General features: G+C 42.4%; 1 long non-coding RNA gene across 1 annotated transcript; it reads right to left on the reverse strand.

The window, feature by feature from the left end:
* Positions 1 to 5,543: 5,543 nt before the first annotated feature.
* Positions 5,544 to 8,294, reverse strand: LOC117520340. The gene is made up of 3 exons (XR_004563613.1): positions 8,284 to 8,294; positions 6,886 to 6,891; positions 5,544 to 5,626 (listed from the first exon to the last, which is right to left on the reverse strand). It is a non-coding gene; the product is annotated as an uncharacterized LOC117520340 (long non-coding RNA).
* Positions 8,295 to 9,523: the final 1,229 nt, after the last annotated feature.

The raw sequence follows: 9,523 nt of genomic DNA on the forward strand, positions 1-9,523 counted from the left end.
ATCTTTATGGTCCCCCATTGGGAGGCTACGTAATATTCGCTACATTATTATGGTGCCTCCGTGTAAGGTCTAGCAAATATTTGTTACAGCCTACTCCCTCCTGGGTCTAAGGCCTTCCTTTTTTGGCCATTTCTCTTGCCTGGACTTTTTTTTTTTATTATGCTGTTATAACACCTTATGAGCCACATTCAAGTAGTATATACCCTTTTTTTTCAGGACAAGCTGAATTTTTATAATATACACACTTTGTTCTATTTGCATGAAGGTAGAAAAAGTTATAGAACAAGAAATACAAAGGAAAAATTTAGGCGGAAAATAAATCTTACAAAGTTTTATTGGAAAAGCACACTAAACACCAATGAATAAGCAGTCACAGCTGAAATATGATCTTGGAGGTCTACATGACCAATGTGTAAAATTTTGAATTTCTGGGATAAGTAAAAAATTTTTTTTCCAATAAATAAAGTCACTCGGCCTGACAGATTGGGTGTGGTGGTACTCAAAAAAACAGTTCCTGTCAGCCACCAGGCACAGAGGGACATCACATAAAAAACAATTCCATGATGTGGACTGCTACTTGTTCAGTTTGTCCAAGCACAGGACACACGTCCTTCTCCCATAAGAGGCACGCTTGCTGACGTCCTCCTGTGGTTCATCACTAAAACAAAAGAGAAATAAGTTACTTTGTGTATCTTGTAATACCTCTCATTATACTATTATTATATTATAACAATATAGCATTTACATTGTAATCTCACAAAGACAAGTCAGCAAATTTATTGACTTCATCCCCCAGGGGCCACACCTAAGTACCCCCATCCTCCCAAAGGTGTGAAAAAGTGTGACAGACAGGAACAAAGGAGCTCCAAGTAAACTCCCAAAGTAAAACTACAATCTTAGCTTTTACAGTCAGTACACATACATTACAGTATGTGTGTGCATACTAGTGTACAATCACTAAAATGTGAGTTTCACATAGTCTGTTCATATAACAAATGCATAGACGCACGTGTTCATACTGTTTACACTGCTGAGCAGGGAAAAACTGCATATTCTCCAGCAGAAAAAACATACAGTCAAAACAACATAATGCACTGTTGTTTATCACAATTTACTATAGATATAATAGTTTTACTGCACTTCTTATTACCTATAATAATTTGGATACTCACTCCTCAACTGGATCCAAACGCACGAGCAGTGGTGGGCACAGATAACCAAAAAATTAACTTTGATAACAGATAATCAGATAACTGAAAAGTTATCTTTGATAAAGATAAAATGATAAACCACCCAAAAATGTATCAGAAGTTACAGATAACCGATAACTGATAAATTCCAGTATTGTCTCTGGTACATTTGCAACTACTATAGTAGAGAAGCTTGAATCTTCGACTGGACTGGATTGCTTGATGCGAGGACGTTTCGCTTCAAATCGCAGAAGCTTCCTCAGCTAAAATTCTTGCTCTAGTAGTCTGACTTCTGTCTGGCCCTTGTTGAGAAGACAAGGCCCTTCTTCTCAACAAGGGAATAGTTAAGCAAAAAGGCTACTGATGTCGGTGGATCGAATAACCGGTTCATGATAACCACCTCAGCTGGCTCCTTTCAACGTGAAGGAGCAGCGGCTGTACTCCAGCTGCCCTCCTCAGGAAGCCCATTTCAGCCGCTTGTACCCACAATCTAGTTCTTTTGGTCATGACCCAACCCTCATGACCATAGGTGAGAGTAGGAACAAAGATTGACCAGTAGATCGAGAGCTTCACCTTTTGACTCAGCTCCCTTTTCTTCATTACAGTACAGTAGAGCAAATGCAATACTGTCCCTGCTGTGCTGATTTTCCAGCCAATCTCATGTTCCATTGTCCCCTCACTCGTGAACAAGACCCCAAGGTACTTGAACTCCTTCAGAGTAGGCAATCTGTCGGTTTCCTGCTGAGAACCATGGCCTCAGATTTAGAGGTGCTGATCCTCATCCCAGCCACTTCACACTCAGCTGCGAACTGATCCAGTCAGTGTTGGAGCTCACAGGCTCATGAAGCCAACAAGACCACATCATCTGCAAAAAGCAGTGATGATAATTTCCTTCAATCATTCAGAAATACAAATAGTCTGGTTCTGTACATTAAACCTGTCTGCAGCAGGCAGCTCTCACAAACTGAGTGACGCCACTGAGGGAAGCCACCAAGACACCCAGATAGCTCTGAAGGACGAGGCTTCTGTGGCTGTAATAGGAGAAACTGACCAGAGTGAAACATTTTTCTGAGACAGAAAATCTGATCTGCCCTGTCTGTTAATTCGTGGACATTGACATCTTAGAAATGGATCACTTACTAATACTGCATGCTGATTAGTCGAAATCAAAGCTGATGTCATTCTGCACCAATTGGAACATAAAAGCACCAAATTTAAAACATGATTTTTTCCCTGATAAAAACTGCACGAAATTCATTTTGCAAACATAAAACTTCAGAACTAAACATTCAGTTTTAGTTCTGAAGGATATGTTACAGTATGAGGGGACATGTAATGCCTGCAGCTGATTGGCTGAGCACAGCTGACTTAATGAGCAGTGGGCGGAGCCTGGAGAGTCAGGTGACCTCCAGGAGCAAGGTTGGTGACCCTGATTTAAAGGATTAAATCCACTCCAACAGATTTTCACCAGAATCTTTAAACCTGAAAAATCCAAAAGTAGTTGTTTGCTGCTGATCAGCACAGTTAGAGGTGATCAATAATCAATGATCCATTTGGAGTGATGAGTGTGTTAGAAGAGAAGAACTAAAGTGTGTGAATGAGATCAATGTCATGTTGATGTTTCCATGATTAAAGACCATGTGTTGCTCCGCTCCCTCCTCCTTTCAGGGGGATCCTGGTGGAGTCCGATGGCTGAGACCAGGTCTGAGAAAGTGTAAGTCTGTTTGTACTTTGATCCATCTGTTTCTATAGAAACCACCCTCTGTGACATCACTCATTAAAGTCCTACTGACACTGAAGCAGAGTTCAACAGGAAGGCTCGTCTGATCCACGTGCATCACGTGCACAACTGCTGTGGGTGGTCAATTGATAACGCTGGCTGTGGCGTCATGTTGATCGGTGAACTGATCAATTGATGACTCTGGTTGTGTCGCCGTGTTGATCCGTGAACTGATCCATTGATGACTTGCGGTTGTGTTGTCATGTTGATTGGTGAACTGATCCATTGATCACTGTGTTGTTTTGTTCCATCAGATTTCTGTGAACTCTCTGGATCCAAACTCAGCAAACAGAAAACACAAACTGTCCGACAACAACACAAAGGTGGAACATGTGGACGAGGATCAATCATATCCTGATCATCCAGACAGATTTGACCTTCGCCCTCAGGTCCTGAGTGCAACTGGTCTGACTGATCGCTGTTACTGGGAGGTCAAGTGGAGAGGACATGTTTATATATCAGTGACTTACAGAAGAATCAGTAGGAAAGGAAACAGTGACGACTGTAGGTTTGGATTTAATGATCGGTCCTGGAGTATCTTCTGCTCTGATACTTGTTTGTACTCTGTTTGGCACAATAACAGACGAACATACTGTCCTCGTTCCTCTTCGTCCTCTTAGAGGGTTTCAGTGTTTGTGGACTGTACTGCTGGCCCTCTGTCCTTCTATGACGTCTTCTCCAAGTCTCTGATCCACCTTCTGCTGCACGTTCACTGAACATCTGTGTGCTGGGTTCAGGTTCATGTCTGGTTCGGTTTCCTCAGTGTCTCTGTGTGGACTGTAGGACAGAGAGTCTCCTCATGTGGACACAAACACTTGATCCCACACATGAATGTTTGAACAGTAAATGTCCAGCTGGTTTGATTTTGACGTCTCAGTGGTTGTAAACTAACATGATTTTCACGATTGACAGTTTGCTTCTTCAAAGGAGCACAGCTCTATCACAAAACCTAAAACCTTCAAGTTAAATGAGTCTGTCTTTATAAATAAGTTGTACAGAAAGAAGAATTGTTGTGCAAAGTTTTGATACATTTATAGTTTGTAAAATAAGTTAACAGCACCTTCAGTAATTTGCCATTTTGGATTTGATGATGAACATGTTAAACTGAATGTTAATGTTTGTGAATCACATTTTATTTGATCACTATGAGAAATTAAATATTTGAATTAATATAAAATCAGTTAACCTTTATATAAGAAACAGATATTTAAAAGAATATATGCTTTGTGCAAAATGTATGTTTTCCTACAAAGGAAACAATGAGCCCAGAATTTGGAATTAAAGGTATAACTGGAGTGAGGCACTTAATCAGTGATGAAAATTAATATTGGATTATTCATTGGATTAACAAGAGGGGTGAATATCCATGATTTAGGGCCTGCTGACCCAGAAATGAACCCACTAGCCTGGTAATTATCCATGACAAAGGTTTTTGAACACCTCGACCTGGACTGAGAGTAAAGTCAGTGGCTGGCTCAAGAAATGAACTAATTTACATTTGTATAATGTTATTGTGAATAACTGTTTTTATTGGTGTAAAAAGTGCTAAATTTATAAAGGCCGCCCACTTTGGGTGGAGTTGCTGACCCCTGAAGTGTATAAAAATGCATTGTCAGCTTTTGTCTTCAAAGCTGTTCTGGTGTTTCTGAAGACTGTAGATTTCGCTTCTTTTTCGCTGGCAAAAAAATTTAAAAAATGCTTTGAGACTTTGATTCTCTGTTTTTTTTTTTTTTTTTTTTGGACACCTTTGAGGAAATGTTTTTATGACTGAGCAGCTAAAACACTTAGGTTCTTGTCCTAAATTCTCCATGATACAACCATCCACCATGGCCAAGACCAAAGAGTTAAGAGTTAAGGACACCAGGGATAAAATTGTAGACCTGCACAAGGCTGGGATGGGCTACAGGACAGTAGACAAGCAGCTTGGTGAGAAGGCAACAACTGTTGGCATAATTATTAGAAAATGGAAGAAACACAAGATGACTGTCAATCTTCCTCGGTGTGGGGCTCCAGGCAAGATCATGGGGTAAGGATGATTCTGAGAAAGCCCAGAACTACACAGGAGGACCTGGTCAATGACCTGAAGAGAGCTGGGACCACAGTCACAAAGATTACATTAGTAACGAACTTCGCTGTCATGGTTTAAAATCCTACAGGGCACGTGAGGTCCCCGTGCTCACACCAGCACATGTCCAGGCCCATTTGAAGTTTGCGGGTGACCATCTGGGTGATCCAGAGGAGGCATGGAAGAAGGTCATGTGTCAGGTGAGACCAAAATAGAGCCTTTTGGTATCAACTCCACTCGCCTTGTTTGGAGCATGAGAACAATCCCAAGAACTCCATCCCAACCGTGAAGCATGGGGATGCTTTTCTGCAAAGGGGACAGGACAACAGCACCATATTGAAAAAAGGATGGATGGGGTCATGTATCATGAGGTTTTGCAAAACAACCGCCTTCCCTCACTAAGAGCATTGAAGATGGGTCGTGGCTGGTTCTTCCAGCATGACAATGACCTGAAACACACAGCCAGGGCAACTCAGGAGTGGCTCCATAAGAAGCATTTCAAGGTCCTGGCCTCATGTACAAAGCGTGCGTATGCACAAAAACCTGGCATACGCCCGTCTCCACGTCCACGTGCAGATGTATCAGAAATGACTTGAGCACGGACATGTGCGGTGCGTCACACAAAAATTCTGTCTGGCGTACACACATTTCTACAGCTGTTCTGCCATCTCTGAAATGTACAGGTGATGCAGGGAACTGTTGTGTGAAAACATGAAGTCATCAGAGTGATGTGCACATCAGAGACACACTGATGAACACTGAACAAACCCACATGTTTGCAATTATATTTGTGGATATAAAAGCATGTGCAAAGTGATGCGTAAAATCCCACTAACAGTGGCTGCAGTAGAGTTGTCAGAAGACCTTGCAAATGGTGCAATCCAACGTGAGTGTGTATTCAGGGAACACGAGGATTTACTTCCAAATGAGGATAATTGGCTCAGAAACCGATTTCGATTACCAAGGCCACTGTTACTGGAGTTGCGCACAGAACTGCGGCCGGCCCAGAGCTCAATACGGCGAGGAGCCAGGGGTTGTCTGTGCCCACACACATGCTGACCACGCTGGGGCGTCCTGGTAACAGGGGCATTCCAGTGTGAGCTGGCTGATCAGTCAGGTGTGTGCCAGTCAACCTACTGAGTCATGCCAGCTGTGTGGAACACAAACACCAGAATGTCATCAAGGTACATTCCAACATTACAGCTCATTTTGAGGTGAGAGCCGGTTTCCCGAATATAATTGGAGCTATTAACTGCACACATTTTGCTATAAAGGCGCCATCACATGGTGAATTTGTTTTTGTTAATAGGAAACATTTTCATTCCATCATGTTCAAATCACATGTGGAGGTGTTTAAACAGCTTCTTTGTGTGACTGTTCTGAACGAAAACTAGTGAGCGCACATTTGGGGATGTGCGCATTCAAACTGTCAGCGGAAGCGCGTGCGCGCTGTTCTGCGTGTGTGCATGTCTGCCTCACACACACACGTTACGTAGCTCCCACGAATATTTTTCCAGTTTCATGATTAATCTGTTTAACAGCGTACCGTATAAAACCGCAGCAAAATTAGTTTTACGTTGGATATTCGACAGACATTCACTCTGGTTTACCCTCTTCTTTGCTGCGGGTAAACCTCTACTTTGCTCAGACAACAGTGCGACTCTGAGCAAGCCAGTCCAACATTTTAAGTGCGCCCATATTGCAGACTTTACAGTAAACATGCGGAGACAGTAGACGCGATGCAAAACTGAGGGGTGTCTCTCATAGAGCACGAAGATTCTACACTGATTTTGAGTCAATTGATCACGTACTGGAAGCTATTGAGCTAAAATGCTAATACACACACACACACTCATCTTCAGCTGCTTGGGTCGCGGGGGGCTGGAGCCTATCCCAGTAGTCACAGAGCGTGAGGCAGGGTACACCCAGGGCAGGACGCCAGTCTGTCGCAGGGCCACAAACAGACAAACAAAACAACGTTCACACCCACTCGCACACCTATGGACAATTTAAAGATTCCAATCCACCTAACCCGCATGTCTTTGGATGTGGGAGGAAACCGGAGCACCCGGAGGAAACCCACAGAAACACGGGAAGAACATGCAAACTACACACAGAAAGGCCACAGGTGGGAATTGAACCCATGACCTTCTCGCTGTGAGGCAACAGTGCTAACCACTAAGTCACCATGCTGCCCTAAAATGCTAGTATTTACATTTTAAATTAATTAAAAAATATTTTGAGATTTAAAGTGGAAAAATGAGGTGTATCTCATGCAGCCAGTGGAGTACTATGATTCGACACTGATTTTGAGTCAGCTGACTGTGGGAGAGAACAGAGAAGGCTGATGACCATAAACCACATGGAACAGAGAAAACCCAGAGGAAACTGACGGCAAACTGTTGTGAGCTAATTCTATCCAAGATATTTGTGAGGACCAAGTGGACGGATGCTGTGAACACAGAATTCTGAGACCCTTTTCCAACTCTTGATTAAATCGTTCTGACTGACCGTTAGCCTGTGGATGGTACCCGGACGTAAGGCTGGAGGTGGCCCTGAGGCGACAGCAGAACTCCCTCCAAAATCCAGAAATAAACTGTGGACCCCGGTCAGAGATAATGTCCTGCGGAAAGCCATGGAGACGGAAGGCATGAGCAAACATTATCTCAGCAAGTTCTTCAGCAGAAGGCAGTTTCAACAAAGGCACAAAATGACACATTTTGGAGAGGTGATCTATAACTGTTAGAATCACAATATGTCCCTTTAAGGGCAGAAGGCCAGTGACAAAATCTAGAGAAATAGGAGTCCAGGGTTGCCTAGGAATAGAGAGAGGAAATAATGACCCAGCAAGAGGACGAGTGGATGATTTGTGCAGAGCATAAACCTGACAGGTGTTAACAAACTCAGTAATGTCTCCAACCATACGAGGCCACCAAAACCGCTGTTGAACCACAAACATGGTCTTCTTGATACCCGGATGCAGGATAACTGGCTGCTGTAACCCCATTCAGTAACTTTCCCTCTAAGAGGGACAGGGACAAATAACTTCCCCGCCGGGCAGCCAACCGGAGTAAATTCATTACTGAGAGTGCGTCTAACCCGAGACTCGAAGTCCCACGTGACGGCTGAAACAAAACATGAGGCCGGTAACTGACCTTTTCCACAAGGATGCAAAAGGACACGTTTTACAGGATCTGGATTGAATGGACTGAGTATGTAAAACCTTATCGATCAGACTTTACCTAAACCCTGGAAATGTAAATATCTGTGAATTTTGGCATGCTTCCCGACTTTGACTGTTTGCTTGTGTTTGTGCAATTACTGAAGAATGTTAAAAATACAAATTACAAAAAAAAAACAACAACAATGTTATGATGTCCAATTCTAACACTGAATTTCTTATGTATTTCTTTTGCAAGGTAAATTTCACATCCAAAATTGCAAGTTTGCCAAAACGTTCCCAAATTTTATAATCATCTTGTGTGACTTTTATGGTCAATATATTCATATATTGTTTATTTTATTGAATCATTTTTTTTAAATGTTTTTTTAATTGCATAATTGTTCTAAGATTTCTGCGTGGCTGTTTCTGATTTCAATTATTTATTTTGACAGATGTTGCTGGGAAGGAAAACAAACAAAAACTATGTGTGTTACGTCATAATCACGAGACCAAGACTGAAAGCAGAAGTGCTAAAACGTCGCACAGCCGAGTAAACGTTAACACCAAACACAACCCTCATTTTCCTATTCACTGGCTTTAGTCCTTGTTGACATTTTAGGATTAACTCGATGTAGCTATGGCTAATTTTTATGGCTAACATTAATTAAGCGACACTGGCAGCAGAAGAAAGTCCACAAACCTGCTTTCCACTTCTTCATTTCGATATTCAGTTATTTGTGACCGTGGCAGTCCATCTCTTTTATTTCCAAACTCTTGAGAGGCTCTAAATCTGGCGTGCCCAACCAGTCAATTGCGATCGACCGCTCGATCTCGGGCTGAGTTCCAGTCGAGAGGATTTAGTGCTGCTATAACAGACTGATGCAGCAGGTGGCAGCAATGCACCAACAAGGATGCCAGCTGTCATTAAACGTCAGAGTAGAAGAAGAGCTCTTCTTCTATGGTGGATAACAAAATTTGTAATTTTCAACCTGTTTTATTTTTTCATTTATTCAAATGACAAATCCATCTGCTTTACTGAAGAACGGAATTTAGAGCGGCATTTCAGACGATTCACAAGAAATACGATGCTAACTTCTAATGCTAACCCGGCTAAATCCCCTCTGCTCACTCGACAAGTCCAGGAATTGAAAAGTCGGCGACAGCACAATGATTGATTGTCCATAAATATGAAGAGTGATGAATGTGTTCTGTTCAGGCCAGGAGTCTGAGGACACATTATTTATTCTGTTCGCAGCTGGAGGAGGCACACATGTGCTGCACACAGATGTTAGGTGGTTCAGCAGAGGTAAATTTCTGGACAGCTG

This window comes from Thalassophryne amazonica, chromosome 1 (genome assembly GCF_902500255.1).
Source record: "Thalassophryne amazonica chromosome 1, fThaAma1.1, whole genome shotgun sequence".
In the NCBI taxonomy this organism is placed as follows: domain Eukaryota; kingdom Metazoa; phylum Chordata; class Actinopteri; order Batrachoidiformes; family Batrachoididae; genus Thalassophryne; species Thalassophryne amazonica.